General features: G+C 47.1%; 1 protein-coding gene across 17 annotated transcripts in view; it reads right to left on the reverse strand.

Annotated features, from left to right (window-relative positions):
- ASTN2 (astrotactin 2) overlaps nt 1–27920 on the reverse strand; it is a 1502867-nt gene that overhangs the window by 881188 nt on the left and 593759 nt on the right. The gene's annotated exons all lie outside the window — the stretch shown is intronic.

Consider the following 27920-nt stretch of genomic DNA (forward strand, 5'->3'; position numbering starts at 1 on the left):
CTGCCTTCACCAGGACCACCCTCTGTCACCAGCTTAGAGAGAGCTGGGAATGAGCAGCTATTTCCAATTAATAGGGAGCTGCTGACAGCCTCCAGCAAGGTTAAATGGGGTGTAAGAGAGGCGAGGCGAGAAGAAGGGGAATTTGTACCCATTTTGCTGCCGTGATCTGGTGAGTCTCAATGACCCAGATACATGGTGCTCTTTTTGACCAGCAGGGCTAAAATGAACTGATGCAGCCTTTGTACCACATCAGGACCCACTGTTTTGGGGACAACACTACTGGGACCATGATGGAGCATGAGCTGCTTTCAGAGTACATTTCTGGAGGAGAGAGCTGGGAAAGAGACGGGGAAGTGAGGCAGAGCAGGTAGGACCTGGGATGCAAAGGAGAAGGCAAGCTCCCTGAGGTCACAGAATGAACATCTCTCTCTCTCTCTGACAGCAGAGGGCATGGCACTCTAAGATGCCAGCTCAATTCCTCAGCTGCCTTGGGTACCACGGGGAGCATCTGGACTGCAGAAACCCACATGTGCTGCTGCACCCTCCTTTGCTAAGCCCCTGCCCTTATTTCCTCTTTCTGCACCCACACACCTCATCCTTGTCTAGCCAAGACTACTTTCTACCTGGGGGAAAGCACTTTCGATTGTGTGCTAAGAAGTCCATTTCCGAATTATGGTTTTCTCCAGATGTATGACCAGGAGTGGGATTGCTGGATCATATGATAATTCTATTTTTAGGTGGTTTTGTTTTTTTTTTTCTTTTTAGTACGCAGGCCTCTCACTGTTGTGGCCTCTCCCGTTGCGGAGCACAGGCTCCGGACGTGCAGGCTCAGCGGCCATGGCTCATGGGCCCAGCCACTCCGAGGCATGTGGGATCTTCACGGACCGGGGCACGAACCCGTGTCCCCTGCATCGGCAGGCGGACTGTCAACCACTGTGCCACCAGGGAAGCCCTATTTTTAGTTTTTTCAGAAACTTCTATACTGCTCTTCACAGTGGTTGTACCAACTTTCATTCCCACCAACAGTGTAGGAAGGTTCCCTTTTCTCCACACCCACTCCAGCATTTATTGTCTGGAGACTTTTTGATGACCATAATTCAAAAAGATACATGCACCCCAATGTTCACTGTAGCACTATTTACAATAGCCAAGACATGGAAGCAACCTAGATGTCCACTGACAGAGGTATGATAAAGAAGATATTGTATATATACAATATTGTATATATACAAGAGAATATTACTCAGCCATAAAAAAGAATTAATTAATGCCATTTTCAGCAACATGGATGGGCCTAGAGATTATCATACTAAGTGAAGTAAGTCAGACAAAGACAAATATCATATGATATCACTTATATGTGGAATCTAAAAAAAAATGATACAAATGAACTTATTTACAAAACAGAAACAGACTCACAGACTTTGAAAACAAACTTACGGTTACCAAAGGGGAAATATGGCGGGGAGGGATAAATTAGGCATTTGGGATTAACATGCACACTACTATATATAAAATAGATAATCAACAAGGACCTCCTAAAGAGTGGATCTATGAATATGTGTAACTGACTCAGTTTGCTGTACACCTGAAACCGACACAACATTGTGGATCAACTATACTCCAATAAAATTTTTTTAAAAAAGAAAAAACAAAAACACCCAAAAACTAAAAGAACAAGAACCTACTGTATAGCACAGGGAACTCTACTCAATATTCTGTAATAACCTACATGGGAAAAGAACCTGAAAAAGAATGGATATATGTATCTGTATAACTGAATCACTTAGCTGTTTTACCTGAAACACAACATTGTAAATCAACTATACTTCAATATAAAATAAAAATTAAATTTTAAAAAGTCCATTTCCACTAATTACATTATTCTCCATAAGAACGGGAGAAACAGAGAAGCACCAGACCAGGAGTCAGGAAGTTCAGGCTTCAATCCTGGTATAGCCACCAACTCACTGTGTGACACTGGTCAGGTCACTTGACCTCTCTGGGCCTTACAGTTTATACCTCTTGGCTTCCTGGGGGTAGGCTGGGAATTAAATGAGAAACAGCAAAATTTTCCTGACCAAGAGAGTGAGCAACGCAGGGGTTGGATCTATGTCTTTATTTAGAGATCCATTCCAGTACCTATGAGAGGACCTGGTATACAGAAGGTGTTCAGTTCAGTAAATACTGAACTGAATCAACACTTTGAAAATCGTATGATGCTCTATATTTAGTTCTTCATTCCCCATACATCTTTTGGTATCTAATAAGGTTCGATTCCTGCCTTTACTGAGCTTATACTGGAAAAGATAAATATCAAAAAGAAATAAATGTATAATTACAATCTGTGACTAAGTGCTACCAATAACAGAAGCTTATATATAAAACAGGGAGACCAGCTCTAACCTGAGAATTCAGAAGGGCTTCTCTGAAGGAGTGATATTAATTGAGGATCTGAAAAATTGGTAGGAGTCAGACAGACAAAAGAAGCAACGGAAACAGCCTGTGCAAAGGCCCAGAGGCAGAAGGGGGATTGTTACATTAGAGGAATTGAAAGAAGCCCAGCAGAGATGGAGAAACAGAGAACACAGGGAGACTGGCAAGATGTAAACAGGGCTCGAACCAGAAGTTCCACACACCTCAGGCCTAGCACCATTTCCCTAAGGCAAAGCCTTTCTCTCTAGAGATGCTAAGTCCTGACTCTTCTGGGCATGCTTTGGGGCATGAGTGCAGCAGGTCACACGAAGGTCATCATCTTTGTCAGGCAAACCAGAGGCTGCTCAGCCCTGTCACCACTTCCTTGAATCCCCCTCTCCTCTACACAAGTCTTTATAGAGCCCTTGACTTAGATGCTCTGTTTCGCTGCAAAGGCCAGGGCTGAAAACGGTCCTGGAGATCATATAGTCCACTGGTACCTAACTGCAATTCATGGATCTCTAGGTTCTAAATAGATATTTCAAGGACCACTTCAGGGGAGGAGGAAGAGAAAGCCTAAAGGGCAGGGCTTTGGGCCTCCTCACCCCTACTTCAACCGAGCAATACTGCTTTCCTCTGGTGTTTACAGTGGGTTGCCCAAGGTTCTATCTGAAGGAAAGCCTCAGATGCTAAAAGAGGATTTGGAAAACCACAATCATCTTACCGATGAGAATACCGAGGTCCCTGATGAGGACATGTGCTGTTTTTTGCTACCCAGAAACCATATTGGTATCAGCCCCTAGACTCACTTGCAAAATATAGCTCTCTCTCCAACATGTGCAGCCTGGAGGGAATGTCAATCCGCGTGTCCTCTTCTTCCCTAGATGAGGGGTACATACGAGGCCACTTTGAGGCAATGGATGCCAAAGTGAGAGAGGAAAGGACGGACAAACACTTGGAGCCCCCTGTCCTGATGCGGATGCTCGGATGGGACTGTGGATAGGTTACTGCTCAAGGTCCCCAGAGCTGTCCTTTCTGAGCCTGTGTCTTCAGCTCTTCCATCCTCCTGAGTCATCCCATAAAGTCTCTATGCTTAAGTAAACAGAGCTGCTTTCCGTTGCTTGCCACCCCCGCCCCCCCCATACAGTTGGAGGTTGTATGGATGACTTGCTCAGGGCACTCAGAGAGTTAGAAGTTTACCCAAGATTAGAAATCAGAGCTCTTCAACCACAGCCTGGGGCTCCCTGGGCTGGTAACTATTTGCAGCTCCACTTTAACTGGGTCCTTAATTCCTAGTATTCCGCCTTGTCTTCCCAGCCTCTTTTCCTAAGTCTCATGAGGATAAAAAATATAGTTGCCTACCTTCCTCTCTATATCCTTCAACAGAGCTCACAGGCTATCCTGCCCTCGGGGTCCGTCACCATAAATCTGACATCAGTCACTCCTCATTGGCTAGAAGATAATTTGCTGAATGTGCAGGGAAACAAGTACAGATAGTATGCCGGGAGCTAGAACTCAAGCCAAACAGAGACAAGAAACATCCTTAACTGCTTCCCGACTCTGCTTCTCCAATGGTATGTGTGTGTCTCTCTCCCAACTAAGCAAGGATTAAAGGAATCCTTTGCAATTATCCCTGCTTCAGAAAGCACCTGTGAATATCCTGTTTCTACATCACTCTTCCCTTTGCTCACAATCTAAAGGCAATTTAATTTCCTTATATAAAAGAAGCATCAAAGGGGGCTGGCATTGGAAGGCCAAGGGTAGGGCTTTTGGGTTTTCTTCTTTCAGCTTGCTCACTGACTACAGAGCTGTTTCCTACAGTAGCAGAAGTCACTCCCAAGGCACCTGAAGGAGATAGGAACACACGAGCCTAACTGCATTATACTGCAGTTTGACCAAGCAATCACTAACTTTATTGCAGAGAAAGAAAACGGAAATGACAGAGACAAGTTTAACTCATCCATTCCCTAACTTAAATGTGGGAGACCCAGGCCATCAGCTGGAGGCAAAAAGAGCAGAGGGGAATGCCCATGGGTGGTTAAAGAAATTATTCTGTGTTCTGTAGGTCCCTTCAGGAGTAGAAGGAGGGTATGTGTACATTTCATCTTACCCAGCTCCAGACATCACCGCTTTCCCTGATAGTCTCCTCTGCTTGCCATTATGGGGGCAACAAGGAGGGATCTATTAAACTTTCAGACCTAGCCATTCATCTGTTCATTTGCTCAGTAACATTTACTAAGGACTAACTATGAAACACATGTTTTGAGAAGCGCAGTGCTAAACACAGCCCCTGTCCTCAAAATGTCTGCAGTCTAGAGAAGCCAACAGACAATAAACACGGACAGATAGCCAAGTACAGGGAGGGATTCTGTGGGGTTTGGCAAGTAAGACAGAAGCAGCATGGGTGGAGGCAGAGGTTGGCAGGGTCCCCCTGGGTCGTGGCCGTCAACCCCAGCTGTGTATCAGAACCCCTAAGTCACCTGGGAAGATAACAAACAAAATAATATTCCACTGTCTGGATATACCAGTTTATTTATCTATCATCTATTGATGGACATCTTGGTTGCTTCTAAGTTCTAGCAGTTTTGAATAAAGCTGCTATAAACATTCGCAGTCAGGGTTTTACATGGATGTAAGTTTTCAACTCATCTGAGTAAACACCAAGGAATGCAATTGCTGGGTCATATGTAAAAGCATGTTTAGTTTTGCAAGGAACTGCTGAACTGTCTAACTCCCAGTTATACTGCTTTAATTAGTCTAGGGTAGATTCCAGGCCCTGGCATTTTTAAAAGCTTCCCATGCATTCTAATGTGCAGCTATGGTTGAAGATCATGTAGGCCTTGGTTGGGGACTATGTATTTCATTATAAGCACAATGGGAAGTCATTATGAATTTAAGCAGAGCAGAGGTGTGATCTGGTGCACACGTTTACGAAGTCCTTCTGGTCGCGTCTGAGAATGGACTGGGAAGGGCTGGGAGGGGAGTAAGAGCAGCAGGAATGAATCTGAGAGACGGGTTAGGAGTCTACTGAATTACAGGTCAGAGATGAAAGGAACTTGTATCAGGATAACGACAGAAAGAAATGGATGCATTCAAAACAAATGTTGGGGGAAAAACTAATAAGCTGTGGTTACAGGTTAAATATTGAAATGGGAGGAAACAAAGAGAAATGCAATGATTGTAAAAAGATACTTCCGCTTCTGCTCCAGCAGCAAATTGAAGTCTACCCTATGGATAGACACATGAGATGACTTAAACTCTACTTTATTTTCTGTCTTCTCTCCCTCCACCTCTTCTTCCTCTTCCTGTCCTTCTTCTTCACCATTTTCTTTATTTTGTTCTTTTGTTTGCTTTGTATTTTTGGAACAAGAAATCCTGTTGACTCAGGACCAACTGCTATTTTAAAGTTAAGAAACTCTTGCAAGTTTCATAATTGAGCATATGCCCTTAAGGTCAATCTCAAAAGGGCACATGATATTTGGGGGATAAGGTAACTTGGCTCAGATGCCTTTTGTTGTCAGTTACAGCCAAGGGTTGACATTTCAGAAGAAATGATATCTTAAGAAGGTTTATCAGGGGCTTCCCTGGTGGCGCAGTGGTTGAAAGTCCGCCTGCCAATGCAGGGGACACGGGTTCGTGCCCCGGTCCGGGAAGATCCCACATGCCGCGGAGCGGCTGGGCCCATGAGCCATGGCCGCTGAGCCTGCGCGTCCGGAGCCTGTGCTCCGCAACGGGAGAGGCCGCAACAGTGAGAGGCCCGCGTACCGCAAAAAAAAAAAAAAAAAAAAAGGTTTATCATTCTTGCAACTTTTCTTCTGAAACTCTCCAACAGATGTTTCTAATGCCTTGAGGGAAAAGACAGCTGATGAATAGTGCTAGAGCAGCAGAGGGGGTTGAGAAAAAGGAGCCCACCAGAGTTGCAGAACAAGAGCTTTGAATATTTAGCAAAACAGAAATTTTAAGACACTCAGATGCTTTGTACCAGCTGCTCTCAAAAACTCACCTCACACTGAAAATCAAGGTCACAGTCAAATGTGTCCAATATGGACCATAGTCATCGAGGCCTCTAAACCCATTCAGGACATTTGGAATCACATCTGACAACAGGGCCAGGCAAGGAGGCAGCCCTGTGAGGAGGAGGGAGGCCCTGACACTAGAAGCAAGGTAGACCTGCACCCTGCAATACCCCCGCACCTCTGGTCTCCTTCACTCCAAATACCATTCTGGGCCAGAGGTGAAGACCAGAGGTAGCCAGTTCTGAGCTGTGCATGGCTCCATGCTGGTCAACAAGAGGCTTGATCAGGGTAGGCAGACAGGAGCGACTTGTGCTCAGGAATTCTTACGAGAACTCAAGGCTATGGGGAGCAGACAGAAAGGTTAAGGGAGGCATGGAGATACAAGGAGGAAGACACACACACACACACAGCACGGTAGGGAGAAAAAAGGAAAGAGACATTAAGAGCTGTAAAGAGAAAAAAGGAGAGAAAGACAAAGAAGAGAGAAGAGAAGAGGTTAAAGAGAGAAAAGAGAAAGTGGGCATGAAGAGAAACTTAGGAGGAAAAGAGAAGAAGGAAAAAGGATGGGGCAGGAGAAAAAAGGGGAGAGACCCTTGTATCCCATTCTCATCCCATCAGTCACAGGGCAGAGTTTTCAGGAATTCTCTCTCGAAGAAACACTCGTAAATCTTCCATGAAGCAACAATGGAAGCGCAAACCTGAGCATTCGTGTCAGACAGGTCTGTCCACACCTGTCTCCCAGGAAATGAGAACTCCTGGGACTGCTCTTTCTAAGTCCCAGCTATGGGACGGACCTGCTCTGGGAAGGGAGGGAGGGGATTAAGATGGGAAGAAAAGGCACGGCTGAGAAATGACCCATCAAGGACCCGGAATTCCTACCAGTAAGTGTCATTAATGGATTAACCTAAGACATCCCAGACTATAAGATGTATCAGGCTTTGCAAAGCCTACAAAGCAATACTTTTATTAACAAACCTTGGTCTTAAGTAAATTTCCGTGAATTTCCTTCTTTAAAACTGAATCTTGGGACTTCCCTGGTGGCGCGGTGGTTAAGAATCCTGCCAATGCAGGGGACACAGGTTCGAGCCCTGGTCCAGGAAGATCCCACATGCCGTGGATCAACTAAGCCCATGCGCCACAACTGCTGAACCTGCACTCTAGAGCCCCCGAGCCACAACTACTGAGCCTGCGAGCCACAACTACTGAAGCCCGCATGACTAGAGCCCGTGCTCCGCAACAAGAGAAGCCACCGCAATGAGAAGCCCACGTACCGCAACGAAGAGTAGTCCCTGCTCACCACAACTAGAGAAAGCCCGCGTGCAGCGATGAAGACCCAACACAGCCAATTAATTAATTAATTAATTATTTTTAAAAACCGAACCTCTTTGGGGTCAGTGCTTACACAGTCTTGCCCGAATGTCAGTTCTACCAACATTTATTGACACTCATTCAATAACAGGCCCTGTACTAGGAACAGGGTACAGAAGAGACAAGGCTCCATGCCTGTCCTCAAAGACCTCATAAGCAGTTCTGTCCAACAGAATTTTCTGCAATGGTGGGCATGTTCTATATCTGTGCTATTCAAGAGGGTAGCCACTACCCACATGCAGCTATCATCAATACTTAAATGCAAACTAATTACCGTTAAGTAAAATTTAAAATTGAGTCCTTCAGCCACATTTCAAGTGTTCAATAGCCACATGCGGCTAGTGACGTCTGTACTGTACTACGCAGGCAGAGGATAAGACACGGACATAAACGTTTCATTATAAGTGAGGTGGGTGGCCTAAGAGATACCAAAAAACGTTTCTGAATAAAGTTATTCAATCTGAATTAGGGGAGGGAGGAAACAGGAGGAAAGAATAAGGATGGAAGTTTCCATAAAGAAAGCAGTTTAAGAAGGGTAGATAGGGTTCCACCAACAGAAATGGAGGAGAAGCAGGCCATCCATGGTAGAGGACCAGCCTGAGTCAAGTCGCTGAAATGTGACTTTAGTAGAGCTTGTTTTCTGAGAGCAATAAAAGAAAACCCAGTTTATCTGAAGTGTAGGCAGAGGAATCGTGAGAGAGAAGGGTAATTAAGGTGGGTTTGGTCCTTAGGTGGAGAGCTCAGATGCCAAGGAGGTTGCTGTTAATCCTGTACACAGTAGGGAGCCACTGAGGATTCTAAGTGAGGGAGAAATGACCTATGGGAATGAGCCTTCAGGCAGCATATGAAGTATCTACTCAAAGGAAGAAACTGAAGCAGTATTGCAAGAGACTGGGAAAGAGATGATGTGACATGAAGAAGGTGGGAAATGAGGGAGGAGTAGCTGCTATTGGATTACAAGAGAGAGGGTTGTACGGAAGCCTTATTTTGCCCCAAATAAGAATGACATCTAGCGGCTTCCCTGGTGGTGCAGTGGTTAAGAATCCGCCTGCCAATGCAGGGGACACAGGTTCGAGCCCTGCTCCGGGAAGATTCCACATGCCACGGAGCAACTAAGCCCGTGTGCCACAACTACTGAGCCTGCATTCTAGAGCCTGCGAGCCACAACTACTGAAGTCCATGTACCACAACTCTGAAGCCCGCGCACCTAGAACCTGTGCTCAGCAACGTGAGAAGCCACCCAATGAGAAGCCCACGCATCACAACAAAGAGTAGCCCCCGCTCGCCGCAACTAGAGAAAAGCCCGTGCGCAGCAACTAAGACCCAACACAGCCAAAAATGTTTAAAATAAATAAATTTAAAAAAAAAAAAAAAAAGAATGACATCCAGAAGTCTGTTTATAATTCTTGAAGGCAGTTCCCTGAAGTCATGCCCTGAGCCACAGTCTTTGCAGAGGAAGAATCATTCAAGAAAGGTGAGCTTTTTCACAACGATTTGCCAGCCCATTAACCTATACTGCAGGGTCCCTTCCCCCAGTGTCATCCCCACCGTGTCCCCTCATAAGGCACTACGGGCATATCATCCAAAGAGAACTGGGTGGAAAAAAGGAAGCAAAGAGAAAAATGAGATGGAGAAGGTATTTTTAAAAAAAACATGTGCTAGGGAAGTCAAAACAAATTTCCAGCCATTCCTGCTAGAGGAGATTTTATGGGGCAAGACATCCCCAAAATGGTTTTTTATACTGAATTATACTGTGCACCTCATAAAGCACGGAAACTCCTGGCAGCCTGCACGCACACACACTGCCCTCTCGTTACCTGACCAACCCTCCCCAGCAGGTAGGCACGCTGGGAGGCCCAGGGCCATGCAGGCAGCCCAGTGAAGGTGAAGGGACTGGGGTCTGCACTCAGAAGCAGCCCCAGCCCCTTGACGTTAGTAAGGTACTGGCCTCCTCTGGCCCTGGGTCTCCCTCTGTGCAATGAGAGGGCTGGTCTGGATAGGCCTGAGAGTTCTGAATCTGGATGGCCTGCACTGTGGGCTCAGGGATGCACAAAGATCCCCTGAAAAGCTGTGCCTTTATAGAAAGATCTGGGGTGAGGACAAAGGGACTTGAAGTGGAATCCCTGTTCGCATTCCCTCCTGAAGGGAAGGAAAGATAAGGTGTGGTCATAGGTGGAAAAAAAATAGTTGATAAGACCTAATTATTTTAAAAGATATTGAAAAACTACCCTTGAGCACAGGGATATTTGGCATGGCATGCAGGAAGTTGGCCTGATCTGGGAATTGAACTGCAGCTCCATCTCGCTCTGCATCCCATGCTAGGTCACTTCAGTATTTGAACCACAGTTTCCTCATCTGTAAAACGGAAGTGTTGGGGTGCCTCCTTTAAGAGGCCACCCAAAAGGAAGGGGGCATCATGACAATTGCTGTGGAGTCCCAGGGGGGGCCATGAACTCCAAGAGTCTAATTGACCTGAGTTCCTGACACAGGTCTGGGGTTCAGTTTTCCCATCTTTAAAAAAAAAAAAAAGTTTCTAGTTTTACTGAGATACAACTGACACATAACACTGTGTAAGTTTAAGCTATACAATGTGTTGATTTGATACAACTATATATTGCAAAAGATTACCACCAGAGCACTTGCTAACACCTTCATCTCGTCACAAAATTACCATTTTGTTTTTGTGGTGAGAACATTTAAGAGCTACTCTCTTAGCAACTTTCAAGAACATAATACAGTATTGTGAACTGTGGCCACCATGCTGTACATTAGATCCCCAGAATGTATTCATCTTATAACTGGAAATTCGTACTCTTCGACCAACATCTCCCCATTTCTCCCACCCCCCAGGAACCACCATGCTAGTCTCTGTTTCTGTGAGTTTGGCGTTTTTAGATTCCACATATCAGTGATATCATACACTATCTGTCTTTTTCTGTCTGACTTATTTCACTTAGCATAATGCCCTGGAGGTCCATCCAACATTGTTGCAAATGAAAGGATTTCCTTCTTTCTTACGGCTGAATAATATTCTATTATATGTATAAACCACATCCTCTTTATCCATTCATCCTGAGATGGACACTTAGGTTGCTTTCATATCTCAGCTCTTGTAAATAATGCTGCAATCAACATAGGAGTGCATATACCTTTTCAAATTACTGTTTTTCATTTTCTTCAGATAAAGAGCCAAAAGTGAAATTGCTGGATCATACAGTAGTTCTATTTTTAATTTTCTGAGGAACTTCCATGTCTTTTCCCATAGTGGCTGCAAAGATTTACATTCCCCCCGAAAAGTGCAAGTGGGTCCCCTTTTCTTCTTCTTTAAATAAGGGTTTGGGGCAAAATGCTATCTAATGGCTCAACCGCTAAAATTTCTGTGACATTAATGCCTCTGTCAACCTGAAACATGTATAAATTTCAAAAGTTTTCAGTGGGCTTCCCTGGTGGCACAGCGGTTAAGAATCTGCCTGCCAGTGCAGGGGACACAGGTTTGAGCCCTGGTCCAGGAAGATCCCACATGCCGCAGAGCAGCTAAGCCCGTGCGCCACAACTACTGAGCCTGCGCTCTAGAGCCCGTGAGCCTCGACTACTGAGGCCCGCACGCCTAGGGCCCGTGCTCTGCGACAAGAGAAGCCACCACAATGAGAAGCCTGCGCACCGCAATGAAGAGTAGCCCCTGCTCGCCGCAACTAGAGAAAGCCCGCACACATCAACAAAAACCGAACTCAGCCAAAAATTAATTAATTTTTTTAAAAAGCTTTCAGCTAGGCTTCTCTGCACTGACCGCCAGATGCGTTTTTACAGAGCCAGTTTCCCAAACCTGTTTATGCCTGTTGTGTTTCTCATAACTCTAAAATTTAATGAAATGTGTGCAGATTAAAAATTTATGAGCATCAAAAGAAAGTGGCTTCTAGGAGGACTGAGCTGATCTTACGATAAAAATAAAGTCACTTAAACATTGCTATTGAGTTAGGTCAGGTGTGACAACTATAAAGATTTAGAAAGGAATCATCAAACTCTAGAAGAATTACTTGGCAAACATCTTTAAGTTCTCAGTCCCCTTTAATGAGACCAACATTGGAGATCATATTCGGAATGTTACGAGCATGGCTTATACAAGAAAGATGACATGGAACTCCAATCAGTTGACCCAGACTCGAAGAAGAGGCCCTGGGCCTACATCAAATCACTGGCAAACGTATACACATTTACGAATTTTAAGTTAAAAAGGAAACGTTTAATGTGCATTATTATTTTTTTTATGATTCCTTGCTTTAATAGGCTTCTTCTATTAAATGACCAGCTGCCAATCTACATGGCTTCACAAATGAGGGCTTCTAAAGGAAGCAACTCAACCTAAGCCCAGGTAGCCCTCTCCTGAATAGTCTGTCTCCCCACTCAAGTGGGAAAATAATTTAAAGAAGAACTGCTTTACCCATCATGTCAAATACTGTGCCAGAAAGAGACACCCACCCCAGACTTGTGATCATTGTTTCCTTTCTGGCTCCTCCCCTGCTGGCTTCAGTTTCTTCTTTTAGTTCTGCAGAGAGGAGAATCATTATCCTATTCTCTATCTCTCATATGTATCTATATGTATGTACACACATACGTGTATATATATGTGTGTGTGTGTGTATATACATACACACATTTGTATATATACATATATAAACACACATTATGTGTGTGCGTGTGTGTGTGTGTGTGTGTGTGTGTGTGTGTGTGTGCGTATATATACACATTCACATAGGGTCAGTCAAGAAGAGGACTCCCTGCCTGTGGTCTGGAAGGAGTCTGCAAGTATGCAAGTAGATGCTGGGACCCGGAGCTGGCTTAACATTGGAGTGTCTCTTTAGCTGGAGCCCAGAGCGACTCATCCTCCCCAGATCTATCATGGAACCCAGTTTGAAAAACCAATGCCCTAACAAAAGATGGTTCCGGATGACCTCGGACAAGTCACTTCTCTCTGTCCCATCACCAAAGGTGGCTGGTCAGGCACATACTTACTCTACATTTCACTAGGATCCCAGCAAGCTCTTCATCATGATCACTTCTGGGGAATGAGATTGGGCGGGGGAGAGACTTTCACCTTTTCCCGTATAATATTCCTGAGTTGCCTGAATTTGTTACTACAACAAGCTTGCATTCCTTTTGTTGAAACCTAAAATTAAGGTTAAAAATTTACTAAGTATGTACGCACTCATTGCTGGAGTTACAGATATTAAAGAGACATGATGTTTAACTCAGGAAGCTTACAAGGCTAGCAAGAGAGACAGACAATTAAACAATCACCATATTTTCATGAAAACACGGACTGCAGTGAATATACAAAGTGCTTGCGAGATAACTGTTCTCGGGGGAGCCAGGGAAGTCATCTTGGAAGTAGCAAAGGCACATTCAAGCTGGATCTTAAAATACGGGTAGGAGTTATGAGGCAGGAAAGATATTATTTAAATGTACACGTTAAGGGAAATCTCACAATTAAGTGGGCAAAATTTAAATTTTAAATGAATATCTTTATCTCAGCAGTTGGGTTAAATCCACGTTTCCCAAACTGTGGTATGAGAGACGAGTTTAGACGGCACGTGGACACTACGCTAACTTTTACAGGCTACCTTCCATTTATAGCAAGTTATTCTGGTGTTCCATTTGTGAGAGTGATACAAAGATTCCTTTTAAAAAATAAATACAGCTAATCCCATTTACTATGTGACCTTGTGCAATTGACTTGATCTCTTTGAATGGCCACATCTTCATCAGTAATATGGAGATGCTAAAAATACCCATGAAAGGGAGGTTTGTTTTTTTTTTTAATCATAAAGTTCAAGTGTTATTATCCTAATAGTTTGAACTCCCTGCATTTCTGTGCCCGCAAGGTACTCAGCACAATGTCTGGGATGGAAGAACGACTGAATAATGACTGAAGGGGCTTAGCTCCAAGCAAGGGGAACTTAAGGTGAACCACAGGTTTTGGGTGAACTGGTTGAGTCTAGGGAACGTGAACAGAATTCATCACCCATGCAAACCCCAGTTGATCCTAGTGACTGATGAGGCATCTGAAGCTGTGATTAAGTTCATTAGTAATGTCTGAACACACACATTTTCCATTTATTCATTCCTTCATTCAACTAATAGTTACTGAGTGCCTACTATGTGACAGGCACAGCTCTAGACACCTGCGATTCCAGTAGTGGACAGGACTGGAAGGTTCCTCCTCTCTCATGGAGTATCTTATGCAGGCCAATCTTTCCCACCTACCTGAAGGAAAGATGGCTCTGACAATATTCACTTAATCTTATCTGAGGCCCAAAGAGGAACTGTCATCTATTTGAGGCCACAGCAAGTAGATGGCAGAAACAGGGCTAGAGCCCAAAGCACTTGCCTCTCAGTCTAGCACAGTTTGGTATTTAGCAGGCTTGCAAAACCTGCTTGGCTTTCCAAGATCCGCAGCTGCCCCTTCTCAGCCACCAGCCTTCCCACCTGTTGTCTCTCTTGGGGGAGGGGTTGCCTTCTCTTCCCCAGATGGGAGCAGGTGAACTGGGGCCATTCCCTGGAGGGTTCTGCAGTTTGGAGATGGTTTACAGGCCAGGAGAATAAAGTGGAGAAAGAAAAGAAGGGAGGGAGGGAGGGACGGTAGGAGTCCTGCTATTGGCAGACAGGTAATTGGTTACTTTGGGCTGTCAGCTTCTTCCAGTCTCCCTCCCTGGGGAAGGCTAGAGAGAAAGTAATTGAAGAAGGTGCCTGAACAAATTAGTGTGAGACTGGGCTTAAAAATTTGAGTTGCACCTGGGTTCAGAGCTGAGGGTTTGATCTTCAGACGCCCGAGAAAGGATGCAGAGATGGAGGAAGGAAGGGAGGGAGTCAGCTTTCTCCTGCTGCAGCTGAGCTTCCAGACTCAGAAGCTCCTAAAGGGAATCTTTCTTTCCCTCCTGGGCTCCTGCTGAGCTGCGGGGGCTGAGAAGAACCTCAAATATCACTTGTTTTAATCTCATCACATGAGAAACGGTAGGAAGCGCAGAAAGTGGAAGGGACTTGACCACAGACACCAGCAGAACTGGGACCAAACCCCAGGACCCCTGGCTCCTAGTTCCAGCCACCAGATGACCCTGCCCCCTGGCTCCATGAGGTCTTTACTCACAGGACTTCCTGTGAATTGCCCTAAACATGCTCCAACTGCAAATAAAGTGGGGAGGGGATGTGTCCTAGGGATTAAAGTATAGGTCTGTTTATTTAACAGACACCTAGATGGCATTTGCTGAGTGGTGGGCACTGGTCTACCTGCTCTGCAAACTTTAGCTCTTGGAATCCTGATAGCAATCTCCTGATAAGCAACAGAACAACCCAATGAGGCCGCTACCTTGTAAGATGGTGTTCACAAACCACCACCCCTACCGCTGCCCATGTGTCATTCATCTGGTCAGGAAACATCTACTCAGCACCTACTCTGTGCTGTGTAATGCATTATATAGTTGAGAGGAGCAAAAACAATGAACAAGACACATTCCCTACCACCAAGGAGCTGCCAGATAAAGTTTTTTGGGTTTTTTGGTTTTTTTTTAAATAAACGGGATAGAAACCTATGAGGGGGACGGTGTACCAGGGAAGGCTTTGGTCAGGGAAGACTTCTTGGAGGAGGTGACTTGAGTTCTATGAGAAAAGGAAATATGAACCCAGAAAAGAAGGCAAAATTTTTTAAAGTTTCTAGACTGTGAAAAGGAATTAAGATTTTATCTTAAGAGCAATAAGAAACATTTAAAGGCTTTAAACAAGAGAGTGGCAAGATCCAATTTGATTTTTGAAAAAGATCACTCTGTTACTGTATACAGCAGGGCTGGCAAACTTGTTCTGTAAAGGAACAATTAGGAAATATATTAAGCTCGGTAGGCCGGATACTCATTGTTGCTAATAGTCAACTCCGCTGTTGTAAAGCAAAGGCAACCACAGACAATACATACACAAGGGTATGAGTGTGACTGTGTTCCAATAAATCTTTTTTTATTTATGGACACTGATATTTGAATTTCATATAATTGTCGCATATCACGAAATATGATTGTCTTTGATTTTTTCAAGTATTTAAACAAGAAAATAGACTTACAGGCCACGCAAAAGCAGGCAGCAAGCTGGATTTGGCCCGTGTGCTATATATCAAAAAATAAAGGAAAGGATAAGGAGGATGGAGAGGCAGCAGGAAGACCAGTTAGGAGACTGAGGTAACAGCCCAAGTGAGCTTGGACAAAGGTGATGGCAGTAGGACATCATGAGAAGTGAAGAATTTTGACAGTCATTTTAGAAGTAAAACCAACAAGGCTGGTTGACTGAAAGAATGAGAGAGGCAAAGGAAGGGAGATATCAAAGATGATTCTTTTGCTTGAATAACTGGTTGAACGGTAGTCTGGTTTCCTGAGATGGAAGGGATGTGGGGAGAGCAGGTTTGGGGGACAAATCACACATTGGTAATATGATTCCTGACAGCAGAGAGAGAAACAGGGTCCCTGCAGGTTGCCAGAAAAAATACTGGCTGTCCAGCTAAATTTGCATTCCTGATAATCAGAGAGTCATTTTTAGCATAACTACATCCCAAATATTGCATGGGACATATGGGACATAGTTATACTAAGCAAGTATTCATTGTCTGAAATTCAACTGGGCATCCGGCATTTTATTTTTTGCATTTATTTTTTGTTCACAAGATATGCCAATCCTACTAGGGGGGTAGCCTTGGAGGAGAAAGGAAGGTTCCTCAGAAGAGGTAATAGCTGAGCTAAGGCTAGGAGACGGCCAGGTGAATGAGAGACCAGAAAAGCATTATGAGCAGAGAAAACAGTGTTTCTATTCAGGACTCAGGTAGGGGGAATGTGCCTGGTTCCCCCCAGAGATCTGCCAGTAATCAGTGAAGCCAGAGCCCCAAGTGCCACGGGGAATGTCAGGAGGTGAGACCGAAGAGATACCCAGGGTGTCCAGGGACACACCAAGGATTTGGTATACTTCTTAAAGTACAGATACCCAGGCCCCTCCCAGGTGCTTCCACTGATCTGGAAGGGAAAACCTGGCCTCTAAGGTGATTCTGAGGAGTCGCTAACTTTGGGAAAAACCGGGCTAAATAATCTGGGACCTTTCCCAGTGACAAATCCCAGGAGCCTAGGAAGTTGCTGCTGGCTGTGAAGTCTTGAAAAGAGTAACGCAGGTAATCAGAACAAAGGTGGCAGAGAACAAGCCTGCAGCCTCCCAAGGGGACTCCTGAGAAGGGGGTTCTGTCCATTTGGATGGAAGTTGGTGGTCCAGAATGTTTGTCCAAGGACCCACCCAGCTCCCCAAGAGTCCCTAGGCATCTGGTACCTGGTTCTCATTGGAGCTCTCAGCTCCTGCAAGGAGACAGACGTCTCCATGCCTCTCGTTGCCGCCCTGCCTCCTTCCCTCCTCAGCCCACAGCCACCACCGAAATGATTCCCCCAAATGCAGCTATGACTGTGACTGGAAATCTCTTTACTGCTGATTCTGCTAATGGAAATGTTCCTTCCCTTTGCGGCTGCTTGCAAAGCCATTCGTGACTTCCCAGGTGCCTGACAGCAAGGCTTTGTCAGCAGGCAGCCACCAGAAGGGAGAGGGTTCTGCCCCGATTGCCTCCCCCAAGACCCGCCTGCCTGAGACTCAGCCTCTCCGAGTTTCTCTGGCCAAACTGTCCTCAGACAACCCGGGAGCCCCCTAGGAGCACCCCCCCCCCAACAGCTTCCCCCTGCTCTTGGAGAGAGAGCAGAGATCAATGGTCAATTTCATCCTTTTTCTCCTCCTGGTGGGGAGAGAGGGAGGGAGGGCAGAGGCCAAAGCCAGCAGGCTGGAGTGGAAAGAGCGGGGAGGGAAAGGGAATTTGCATTCATTAGTTATTCATACCTCCACCTCCTTCCATAACAAGGATTCCAGGTGGCTAAGAGGCACGGAGCACAAACGGTGCCAGATGCTGTGCTAGGTGCTCTGCACACACTATCTCCGTAAGGATCACATGGCTTTAGTGTAAGTAAAAATTGAGCACAGTGTTGGACACTGACGACAGCTGAAGATGGAGGACTCTCCAAAAATAATGATCGCAGCAATCCAGAGAAGGGATTGCTGTGTTACCTCCACTTTCTTCATGGGCATACAGAGGTCTACAGTTAGGAAGTAGTGCAGCCGGGATTCTATCCCAGGGCTTTGGGTCTTCAGAGCCAGCACACCAGTCAGAGGAGCTGGGCTACAGACTGGATTTTGCCATGGCTTAGCTGTGGGACCTTGCAAATGTACTCCTTTTGCTGTACGTGGGCCTCTCACTGTTGTGGCCTCTCCCCTTGCGGAGCACAGGCTCTGGACGCGCAGGCTCAGCAGCCATGGCTCACGGAGCCCAGTTTCTCCGCGGCATGTGGGATCTTCCCGGACCGGGGCACGAACCCGTGCCCCCTGCATCGGCAGGCGGACTCTCAACAACTGCGCCACCAGGGAAGCCCACAAATGTACTTCTTTTTGCTAGGTAAATGAGAGAGTTGGGCTGGATCTCAAAGGCATTCTTTTACCCAGCTCTAATACTCTAGGAGAACTATACACTATTTATTAGGACTTTTACAGCATTATAATATATATATATATATTTATTATTATATATATCCCATATGTATAGATAATGTAATATAAATTCCATTTTCAAGGTAGGAGCATAAAAACTGCACAATGCTGCTAAGAAGCACTAGGCGACAAAAGTCAACTTAGGATGAAGGAGAGGAGTGACAAGGAAGTTCACCCAATCAAACAGGGGCTGCATCTCAGACAACAGATGCTTGACAACTTCTAGCAAAGAAATGCAGAGCTTCTCTAAGTTCCTGGAAGGTCTAGGTAACAGGTTCCCTAGTACAACAGTATGCCCAGCAGAAGGTGGGAATTCCCTAAGCACTGGGAGAAGAAGGAAGTGGAAAGGGAAGAAGAAAGGGAAAGGAGGAAGGATGGAGGGAAGGAGGAAAATCAAGAAGCCACGGCAGCATGGGAATCTGCTTGTCAAGGAGTCCAGGGCTAACGAGTGACATCTAGAGCAGATGAGACAAGGCCCGGTGCTCTCCTGGCAAACGAGCAAGGAGCGACAGGGCCTGGGGAGAGGCTGAGTCAGCTCCTGGCAGCCCAGAAATGAGGTGTTGAGTCCCTCAGGCCTGTGAGGCTGTCACACCTGAAGTTCCTCTATAAGAAACGTCTGCAACTTCTTGCTAATGAGAGGAGGAAGAGATAAAAAGTACAAGAGGTTGTCAAAGAGGTGAAAACTCAAGGGCACCCCTAGTTCTGTGCAGTATGGAAGGCGGAGAGAGCACGGAGCCTGGAAGCAGGCACACCTGGGACAGGACCCAGCTCAGCTGTAGTGATCTTGGGTGTGTTTCTGAACTCCTCTGAGCTTCCGTGCTCACCTATAACATGGGATGAATCCGACCTGTCTTTCAGCACTATGGAAAGAAGGAACTGCAATAACAAACGTGCCAGCACCGCATCACGGGCATAGTAAACGTTCAATGAATGGCTGCTTTTTTCATAGCCTACCCCAAACCAGAAGGGGGAAGTCCAGCACACCAGCTCCCCCCACCCCCAGTGGCCTGGACTAAGGTGGGAGGAATGTACACACCAGGAGTCAAAAGGTTGGATCTGGTTCCTGCTCCACCACTGACTTGCTACGGTGCCCTTGACTTGTCCATCTTTATATAAAAGGGTTTCATTCAGAAAATGTCCTAAATTCTTACCATTTATGGCAGGTGATGACCCCAACACCATGGATGGATCATCTCCCCCCAAACATTCAGTGCCTCTCTGTCTGGCACAATGCAAAGGTGCTAATCCCTTATCTGGCTTCCATGATTCTCAAGAAAAGGTCTTCCCTAATCCCAACTCTTTCTCCTCTAATCAAACTGGTCTCATTCCTCATCCTACAAACACCCCAGAATAATAAGGAGGCAGGAGAAGGTAGAGGCAGTAGCTGTGGAAGCTCAGAAGAGGGAAGGTTTCATGGAAGAGGTGGCATTCCAGCTCAGCCTTAACAGAGGAGTGGAATTGCAATACCTCTCCAGTTCTGCACAGTATGGATTCTGAGATGAGACTTGGCAAACCTGTTTCTAGTCATCTAAGATGCCCTGAACACCTAGGATGTGCCAAGCACAGGGTGAATCACTGCAGCCTCAGAGATAAAGGAGGGATGTTCTCTGCCTGTGGAGCTCTTAGGCAAGTACCACAAGACAGACAGAGAAACACATTAAGTTCTGCTCTCACTTTGCCCCAAGTCACCATCATCTCTCACCTGAACAGACTCCTGCAGACCTTCCTCTCCCATCCTTGCTCCTCTACAGAGCAGCCTGAGTAATTCCTTTGAGACAGAAGTCAGTTACGGATACTCTTTTGCTTAACGTCCTGCCTGGCTCGCCATGGCACTCACGGTAAAAGCCTAAATCCTGTCCTGTCCTGTCCACCCCTCACTCACTCCACTCCGGCCATACTGGCCTTCTTGCTGGCCCTTGAACGATCCAGGTGTGCTCTGGAGTCAGGTCTTTGCTGGAGCCCTTCTCTGCCCGGAATACTCTTCCACACATCTGCCTGGTGAGGCCTTCATGGCCTTCAGGTCTTGGTCCAATCCTATAATCTCAATAAACAATCCTTTGGCCCTATTTAATATTAAAACTGATTTCCTCACATTAATAGTGTTCATTTTCTTTTTGCCCTTTTTTTTAATAGACTCTATCACCTTCTCACATACCACATAATTTTCTTATCTATTACATTTATCATCTTCTCCCCAACACGCATACACAGGCATATATACACGTACTCCTGGATATGAGCTCTCTGAACACAGGAATCTATGTCTTTTGTTCTCCATACATCTTAAGTGGCTGGAGCAGTGCCTAGCATGTTGTAGGCGCTCAGTAGTTCTAAGGGACCAGCCACTGTTACACCAGTCTTTATATCGCTAGTGGGTACCAAGGCCCAGAGTGTCCAACTTTAGTGCCAAGACGTCAGGAAAGGCTTCAAAGGTAAGTTCATAGTTGAATTCAGCCTTGAAAGGTAAGAAGGAATTTTCCCAGGGCCTTTGGGGCAGAGTTACAGAACAAGAAAGAAGGGTTCTTAGCATAGGACAGTCTGGGCAGAGTCTGATCACGGACCTTGTAGCTCAATAAGGAGCTTGAACTTCATACTAAGAATTATGGGGAGCCAGTGAAGTGCTTTAGGAGAGGATGGCCATGATCAGATTTGGGCTTTTAATGAACTCCCTCTGTCTGCAAGTACAGACGATGGACTAGAGAGAATAAGACTAGAGGGAGATACCAGTGAGTTGACAGCTGAAATCGTAGTCGAGAGAAGTGCTGACATCTGACCCTGCCGGGGGCCGTGACAACGGGCATGGAGAAAGGGTTCCTTCTCAGGTGAAAACCCTAATGGTTTATGACATACAACATCCTTGTCAATTTTCGACTCACAGAAGGGCTGCCTGCACGCTCCAGTATGCCAATAAGGAAGCTAGAAATCTTCCAGTCCTGAATCTTACATTGGGTAGTCACCACCCGACCCCCTTCCAAACCAAGGAAAAGTCTTCCTGGGGGCTGTTGTCCTAAAGAGCTGCAGACAGCAGTGAAGAGCCAGTGAGAGGAGAGCAGAGCGAGTCCCGCCAAGCACCGCTGCCTGCCTTCTCTGGGGCCGAGAGACTGCAAGCTCTGCTGGGAGGAAAGAAAAGCCAGCTCTCTCTCGCTATAGTTAATCTTCTGTTGCCACTAGCTGGTCAGTATGAGAACTTGGGGAAGTATCAGCCCTACAAAGAAAGCATCCCCGTAATGCTGCTGCACCTCAAGGTTAAATCTGACTCTTTCTTTCTTTTTCTGGAAAAGAGCAGGCTTCTTCTCACCCTCAGGGCAGCTAGAGTGAAAAAGCAATGAGGCTCCCTCCTCCCCAGCACAAAACCCATTGGCTCAGGCTCTCAGGAGAGACTGGAGCCAACCAGGTGGATACCTTGGGCAGGAGAACAAATTCAACTTCCCCAGGGATATCTTTCTCCTTAGATTTTTGTTTCTTTGTTTGTTTGTTTTGCAGGGAGAGGAGGAAAGACTTGGTGCACCTTATGATGTTCAACCAAGTTGCAGACCTGAGACATATTTAACCCAGAGCCACGTGTTGGTAGTCAGTGTGATGGAAAGAAGTGTGGAGGGGGATTCAAGATCACTGGGTTTAAGTGTGAACAGCTGGTCCTTAGGTAGGTTACCTCCCTTGTCCGGGACCCCGTGTTACCATTTAAATGGAAGGGCTAGATTCAATGTGCTCTGAGAGTCTGTGATTCTGTAAGGCCATCAGAGTTGATGGTCATAGTCACAGTTTTCATGGCTTTACCCAAAGAAGTCACTGTCACTCTCTGTCCTTCTCTCCCCCCAGCACACGTGTTCACACCATCCTATGGCAGCCAACGCCTAGTTTACAGCCAAGCAAGGAGGTGAGAAGCAGGAGGCTCTGCCTGCCAGGGGCCTAGGCAAACCTACCGTTGGACTTGCTGTAAATTAGTATTATTGAATGATCTTGCAGCCTGAGGGCCCCATTCAGGAGAAGGAGCAAGCTCTGGGTCACAAAAGCTCGCAGAGCTGTGCTGTCTTGATAGCTATTGTTCCTGACCCCCAGAAACAGCAAATCTGGATGGCCTTGACCCAACCTGGGCCTCTCTAACAGCTAAAACGAATCCTCCTCTCACCCTGCCCCATCACCCTCTCAGTAACAATAGTACAATGGTCCCTTGGTATCTGCAGGAGATTGATTCCAGGACCCCACCGCTTTCCAAGCTCCAGGGATGTGCCAGTCCCTGGCCCACGGTTAGGTGAATCTGGGGATGTAGAACCCACGGCTACGGAGGGCTAATTATACTTTCTAAGGGCAGATAATATATCTGTCTCTGCCCTAATTATTAGAGTTCATCAGAACTGGCAAAGGGGTGGGGATGGAGTAAGGGAAGTGAATGAAAACGGGGAAAAACTCAGATCAGAGACCACTGAACCGCCACCGCCACACACACACACACACACACACACACACACACACACACACACACACACACACACACACACACACACACACACACCCCCACACACACACACACACCCACCCCCCTTAACACACACACACACACACACACACACACACACACACACACACACACACACACACACACACACACACACACCCACCCCCCTTATTTACAATATCCCAGAAACCTGGACCATCAGAGCAGGACGGTACCTTGGAGTCTGAGTGCTACTGAAATGTTTTAGTGATAAGGGACCTGGAGCCCAAATGAGGAAATAACATTTTGTAAGCTTTGTCTGAAGACATCACATTCACCCTCTCACCCACCCCGGAATCTCTCCCTCTTACCCATTCTGGAAAAAACACTGGGATTAATTTTAATGAATATTCTGTGGTCAGAAATCCCTACAGAAAACCCAGCTTATACTGTTTGTATCTGTTTTTTTTCTCCCACTTAATAACTGTCATCAACCTTCAGAATCAAGGCAGAAACCAAAAGGGGCAGATAGCCTCAATGCCTCTGGTCCTGTCTCCAAATGCCTGCCAAATAGCTGTGTGGTCCCTGCTTGAAGACGTCCTCCCATGTGGACCCTGTCATCATTAGAGGTCAGAATGCTTGGCTGGTGGACAGCTCCCAGGGACACATCCTCCTGTCATGTTGTACTCCATCCCCATAGTATATGCACCTTTAGGACATTCTTTAGAACCAGACAGAAAAAAAAAGCACATGCCTCATTCCCTGTTGATGTTCGAAGAAAGTTTCTCCAGCCCTTGTGGACTGTCCTTAGGCTAAACTCCCTGCTTCTAGCCACCTTTCTGACCTTGTGCCTGGTCCCTCACCCCTTCTGGGGGCTCTTCTCTTTTGGTGTCCATTTTTGCCTGTATTTTAAGGAATCTTTGCAGACTGACCAAGTGGGCATTTCAGAGCATCTTCGTCTTCCACCCAGGCCAATCAGCTTCCTGCAAACAGCATCCTTTCAGGACAGATCTTGAGGACACTGCCAGATCTGCTCATGCAGATGCATTTAAAAACATACTACTGGATGGTTTTTCTTTCTCCACACACCCTCCCCCAAATATAGAGCACGCTCCTCACCTGTGTGATTTATATGACAAGGTAAATTAGTAATGGATGTTGACAACAAGTAGTCACTCAGTTTTATCTCCTTTCCCCCTTCTGCAGAATCAAGGCTCATGGTAAACAGTCCAGCCTGGCCACTATCAAGCACAGGAAGAAGGATGCCATTTCCCTAGCGGTGGGCATGAAAGCTAAATCCACAAGCAAACTCTGGAGCTGCCTGGGGGCAGATGAACACTGGGTGATGTGCGGGTTCACCTCAGAAGCCCTGCACGGACAGTTGCTCCCATTCAAATACTTTCTTTTCCGTCAGTCCTCCCCAACACTCCCATGTTACCAGCAAAGGAAAGGAGACAGTGAGAAGCAAGAGCAGCTAGTCAGAGTTACAGAGTGGGTCAGGGCACTTCAAGTTCATAGAATCTTTGCACCAAAGGATTATTTTAGGGCTCAGCTACCCACTCATATTATAGCACAAAGAACTGAAGATCCGGGGTAAATGACTTGTTCAAGGTCAGAACAGGCCCCAGCTGAGAGTTCCAGGTCCTAAGCAACACCAAGCCCCCAGGCTGTACTGGAGCATTCAAATTCTCCTCCAGCCCATCCTCCATGACCTCACTCAGTTTTTGTTTTTGCTTTTGTTTTTTTCCTGTCCAGGAAATGTCCCCAGCTTTCTCTAAGTCTAAAGAGATATCTCCCTCCCTGATGTTACAGAATGTGTCATACCCATCACTCACTTGCCCCACTACATAGGATGCCCTTTGACATCCCCTGAGTCATGGAACTTCGCGTTGGCAGGGTCATTGAAGGTCATTTAACTCATGCCTCACTTTCACACTCTCATACTTCAGCACCAATGTAGCTAAAGTCCCCCTGAGAAAGGTTCTTGCCGTGCTGATGATTGTTATGTTTCCTCTCCAGGACCCTGCACCATGCCCTACATAAATGTAACCAGCCCCTCAGCGCATATTTGGCTCAGGATGGCTGTTTAGCAATTACCAAGAATGTAGGTGTCCGATGCGCTGAGATTCCAGTCCCAGGTCTGCATTTACTCAAAGTGAGACCTCGGACTAGGCACCTGACCTCTCTAAAGAATGTTTCCTTACCTGTAAAATGGGAATAAATTACAACAGTGCCCACTTCATATATTTTATGTGAGTAAATAATAAAAGGCAAGAGTAAAGCTCTGAGCAGCACAGTAAGGATTCAACAACTATTTGCTATTCCTTGATCTATTTCAAGGAAATTCACTTTATCAGGACCACTGACTTAGATTCTAAAGAAGAGGCCCAGACACAGAAACTTGGGGGGGCATTTCACCTCTGAGGGAAACTTCCACCTACATAAAGCAGGCTGGAACATGAAGGGAAGATTAAACATGAAGAGGAAAAGACCTGAAGAAAAGTCTTTTAAGTCTGGGCACTACCAATTATAGAGCCGATAATTCAAACAGGAGAGGCAGGCACAATGGAGGGAGGGAAGGCCAGGTATGTCGGTGACTTTGGTGAATAGGGATGGTAGACAGTGTGTGCAAAATAATTTTGAGCTTCCCCAACTGGACTTGGAGTAGAATGGGAACTTTACCTTTTATTTGTTTGTTCACCGCCCCTTAACACCAGGGACATTTTACCACCACCAACTCTAGACCCACAACCCAAAGCATAGCCTGAGGGCTTTGGTAGACACTATCCCCCCCTAGTGGTGGCTCCACACACCCCGCTATTGGCAGGATTCAGCATTTACCGACTTTGCATGTGCATCTGCGGCGCATGCCATCTCCAAATCCCTTGAACTGGTGACCTAGTAGTGAAAGACTCGCCCAACTCTCCAGAGACAAACACTAGGGAAGGATGTTTAGAAGGTCTGAAGATGGGATGATGGGATGGGGCTGCCTGGGGACCCTGGGGGAGATACGGCCATAAATGACTCAGAGTACCCCCCCCTTCGCCCTCATTTTGAGCCAGCCTGGCCCTCCCAGAGCTCATCGTGCACTCTGTGTTTACACACAAACAGTGGAAGAACAACACAAATAAAAAGCCCACGTCTCCCTACACAGATCCTGCTATGCTCGGCCATCTGGCGACTACCTCGCTAGCCAAATCCCTGGTAGGAGTGCCTCGGGCTGCGGGGAAGGAGGAGGAGGAACCTGCTTCCCCAAAGGGCTCAGGGCTTCCAAGGAGGACGGCACCTGCCACTCCACAGCAGGCAGTCCCCAGCCGCCGAGGCTCAGCCGCCTGCGTCAGAGAAGGCGGAAGCCTCCAAGTGGAGAGCACCAGAAGACTGACGCTGAAGCACAGGTCTGGGGATCTGACACTTCCAGCTCCTCACTCAGTTCCTCAGTCAGCCTGCCCTGAGCTCCCAGGTACCCATTTCCTCTTGAAAGCCAAAGTTTAAAAGCGCAGAGATTGCCAGCTCCAGGAATTCTGGAGCGACTCCTGTAGCTGGCTGGACCAGGTCCTCCACATCCTAGGGAAACTGGAACGCTCTGGGGTCCTCGCTTCCAAGTCATGCCATACCCAAGGATGCCCCCCCTTTCCCCCTCATCTGAACAGCCATTTAGAAGGACCCCCACTCCCTCCCTCTCCGGACATCCGGGAGTAGAGAGATCTCGAGGGTGGAGGGAGAAGGTTGGGATTGAAAGTGGTGAGGGACACCCTCCGTTTCTCTGGAAGGACCCTTCCCTGCGGTGGGGTCACAGGAGTTGGCCATGAGCCCAAGGTTGGCTCTTCGCCCTAAGGAACCCCATCTTCACCCCCATCCACTTACTTGGAAATGGGCAGCTCACAAGTGCACGTGGGAATGGCTCTTGGTGTATGTGTGTGTCCGCGCACGCGTGTGTATGCTTGAACGTGTGTGTGTGGCACACGAGACGTGCCGCCGCGGAAAGTCCCCTGGGAACCTGCAAGGCGCTCTCCTGCCTAGCACCCCACAAAGCTCAGCACGCTCAAGTTACAGCCAGCTGGGGAGAGCCCAGGGGCCAGAAACCCGAGGCACATGCTCAGACCAGGAAAGGGCCTGGCGCTCGCTCAAAGCTCCAAAGGCGGCCAGCACAAAAGGGAAGTGGCGGGCGGGCGGGAGGGAGGGGGGCGTCACAAAAATACATCAAAAATATTATGGCTCCCAGGAGAGAGGAGTCTAGTCCCTTGATTACTCTTTGGGGCTTCTCGGGCGAGCAAGGAGTTAACCTCAGAGGTTCAAGCCGGGACCCCGAAGGCGCGGACATCGAAGGCCCATCACCCCCGCGGTGCCGGAGCTCAGCCGGATCCCGGGGTCTGGAGTCTGGGGCGAGCCCGCGGCGCCTTCCTGGAGCTGCTGCTGGCCAGACTCCGGCAACCAATCGCACCCCGCTCCCCCAAGAGGGGAGGGGGGAGAGAGAGACCGGTGAGCGCGGGAGAGCTAAGGGGAAACAACATTTTTGTAAACGCTCTCCGAGATGATTAAGCGATCAATTACCCGGGTGGGAAATCAGCTGCGCCTCCCACAGCTACCTGGAAGGGCCGACTCCTCCGGGATTCGCGCTGGGAACCAGCTGGCAGCAAGCTGCGGGCGAACTTTCTGATTAACTTTTACGTTTGAGCCCCCACCCCCATCCTTTTCCTCTCCCCTTCCTTTTTCATGCCTTTAAGTTATTATTATTAGCCCAGTGAGTGAGCTGCGAGGACAAACCTGCTCTCCGCCGGGAGGGGGGTAGGAAGGCGAATGCGACCACGGGGATGGAGGGAGAATCTGAAAGTGGAGGGAGACCTTGGGTTCCGAACGCCAGTGCTCGGAAATCACTCAATCCTCCCCAGCCCCATTTCACAGATGGCTAAAACTGAGGCCCAGAGAGGGGAAGCGACTTGGCCAAGGTCACCCAACCCATCGGGAGGCCGAATTTATGCGGACCAAGGGATTCTACATGGAGCGACTCCGCTCCGATTCTCGAGAAAATCGAACCGGAAGAGCAGAGCCGACGATTCCGAGGCGACAGCCAGGGGGCGGTGACCGCGGGC

Source organism: Stenella coeruleoalba, assembly GCF_951394435.1.
Source record: "Stenella coeruleoalba genome assembly, chromosome: 7".
Classification (NCBI taxonomy): Eukaryota; Metazoa; Chordata; class Mammalia; order Artiodactyla; family Delphinidae; genus Stenella; species Stenella coeruleoalba.